Source organism: Convolutriloba macropyga, chromosome 6, assembly GCF_964194025.1.
Source record: "Convolutriloba macropyga chromosome 6, txConMacr16.3, whole genome shotgun sequence".
NCBI lineage: Eukaryota > Metazoa > Xenacoelomorpha > Acoela > Convolutidae > Convolutriloba > Convolutriloba macropyga.
The window spans coordinates 8,122,323-8,125,163 of NC_134473.1; positions in this window are offsets into that span (position 1 = coordinate 8,122,323).

The following is a 2,841-nucleotide window of genomic DNA, read 5'->3' on the forward strand; positions in this document are numbered from 1 at the left end:
AATCAGACATATCACTATTATTGCTTGCTTCGCTTTCAACTGCTTCCATTTCTAGAAAAGAATTGTCAAAGGCTGGCGGGGAAATTGCAAAGGGTTCATTCCAGTCAACAATATCTTGATCAAGCTCACTTTCTGAATAATCGGGCTGATTGAATCCTGGATCGGGGGGAGAAAAACTTTTGTTTTCAGATATCACATTTTCCGGTGTTGGTTGTGAAATTGAATCCAAGTCGCTTTCGTTTTCTGACTCCCAATCCCAATCATTTAATATAACATTGTGAAATGCAAATTCTCTAATATTTTTTTGTCCAAATGGTAGGGAGTTTATTGGGTCAAGGTAAAACCGCTTGTCACAGTAGGCCGAAAGCGCAACTCTGTTTTGTTCCAGTGTCATCAACTCATGTTTCTCTGATTTGTTGGTCACATTTTTGACGCGGACAATTTCCCCGCTGTTCAATACTCTCTTGAAGACCTCGTGCTTTAGTTGCTTTTGCCCCTCATGTGTTATTCCCTTTGCACTTTTCTTCTGACAGTCTGAAAGAACATTACAATCAATCCATTTTCTATTTTAATCTATGTGCTTTCTTAATCTAGGTTTCAATGTTCCTGTTATATTAAAAAAACGCTTCCATGAATTTGGTTAGTTTCAAAACTGGAATTTGTTTTAATAAAATTTAATGTTACACATACCCTTCGTTTGTATTGAATACATTTTGGGTTTCAAGCCACAGAACTCCTCCATTACCACCCCTGCCAGTTCGTTTTTGAATTTGAGAGTTACCATATGATTTTCTGTGTTGTACAATGCGTTATCAGAATGGTAGTTGGAGAAATCGAATTCTGTGTTGACTTCTGCCCATGCTAGCTCCTCATACAAGTCATCACAATCAACAGCATAGGTAAGTGAGTCCGTATCAGAGTATAAAAGTTCACACTTGATCCACTGTTTCATATTCTTGTAGTGAAATCGAAACATGAATGCTTTTGAAAGATCCAGAATTGAAGCACCAACTATTGTAGGTTTTAACCAGTTTATTTTCGTTTTTCTTGTAGTCACGACGGCCATGTTTTCATCAAAAATTTTAAAGGATTTCATGTTAAACTTATCTGTGCGGTTGAGGAGAGCTCGTTCATCTTGGACCAGGAAAGCGTTTACTCGATTTCGCATGCTTTCACAGCACTTTCCAAAAGCAGATTTGTTCATGAGTTTGAAGAAGTTTTCAGCAATTTTGCTGGTTGCTGCTTGCCGCAATCTTGTGTTCAGTTCGATATACTTTGCCATCCAATTTGATTGTCTGAACTTGAGCACCTTGTGCAGTTTTGAAACTTTAAGGCCGTTTGTTCATAAATCTTCAACGTTACATAGTGTAGTGTATAATCCTTCTTATCATAGAGTGTTTGAAGCAGTTTGTTGCACTTTGAAACTTTGGGGAGATGATATTCTTCCAAAAGATCCAACTGGTAACTACTCAACCACATGCTGTCTACAGGTTCTCGGGTAGGTGCCATTGGAAAATCTTGGTGAGCATCGTGAATTGAGTCGGGGTAGTCCAAGTCGACGCAGACGATATATCCAAATTCAGCGTCGTCTGGAGTTTGCAAAATTTGTTCAATCGGCACTTCTGTGTCTGTCTGGAAGGAATTGATTGGCAAGCAGAAATCCTTCATAATCCCACCATAGAGGTTATTAGCATCTATGGTGAGACCATATGTTGATTTTTGCGTGCCATCAAAACGTTCCAGATATTTGTTGTTTGGCGTGAACAGTCTTTTTGTGTATACCGAGGACATACCCCCTCGCAACAATTCTTCTGCTATATCAAGATGGTTGCGATCTGTGAGAAGTTCCAGGTCGGGTTGACATATCTTCAGAAAGGCATCGCCCGCTAAGTGTGGTGCTGATAGATATTGAGCACAGTCTAAGCTGTACGAGTCCAGACAGACTGCTCGTAGCCGCTCAAACCAGCAGGCAAGCTGTAGGGTGTCGACTGTCAAGTACAGATCGTGATATTCACCCATGTTTCTACAATCGAATTTTTCGAAGATCAGATTTGCTTTTTCGTAGTCAGCTTCGGTTATTGTCACTTTTCCTGATTTGAGTTTGTCGACCCAGAACTTCTTAGGCGGCAATTTTTTAAGCTTGAATTTTCTGAATGTGTCCATGTAGGAGTAGGGGTAGAATCCTTTACCGTGCAGTAGTTTCACATCATTTTGATCACAGTATTCAAAATGGTTATCAAGTATATCGAAACTGTCGTCAGGCAAAGACTGAACTAGTTTATCTAAAGACGACTGCATGAAGCGAAGAGAATCGATAAAGCGAAGTTCTTCGTATATGGGTATGACGTTTTGATTTTTGTTCACAATATCTTTGATCCAAACTTTGAAGCTAAAACTGATATAATTCTCATCAGTTTGAGGTATTATTGAAAATTTATTGTTAGGGTTGCAGTGACGAAGACACAACATGATGCAAGTCATATCCAGACAAGTTGTGTGCGATTATGGGGACGAAGCTTTGTGTTCTGCGCTGTAGGTTACACTTTGAGTTAGCCCAGCCAAGAAACTGATTTGAGAAATGGCAGTGATCCAAGACTTTTTTGTTGTCCGCAGAAAAACTAGTTTCGCATATCCAACAGTGAGTCGCAATATCTTTTGTTTGTCCAACTGCTCCTGTGAAGTACCTGTGTTTTTGCTTTTTCTCGTAGATATCTTTTGCCAGTGTCTCCATTTGCTTCACAAAGACTTGCATGCAATCTTCACCTCTGTACAGATGGAAGAACTCTAAATTTGGACTTCCATGTGAAATGGCTACATAACAGTAACCGCTCGGAATGTGTT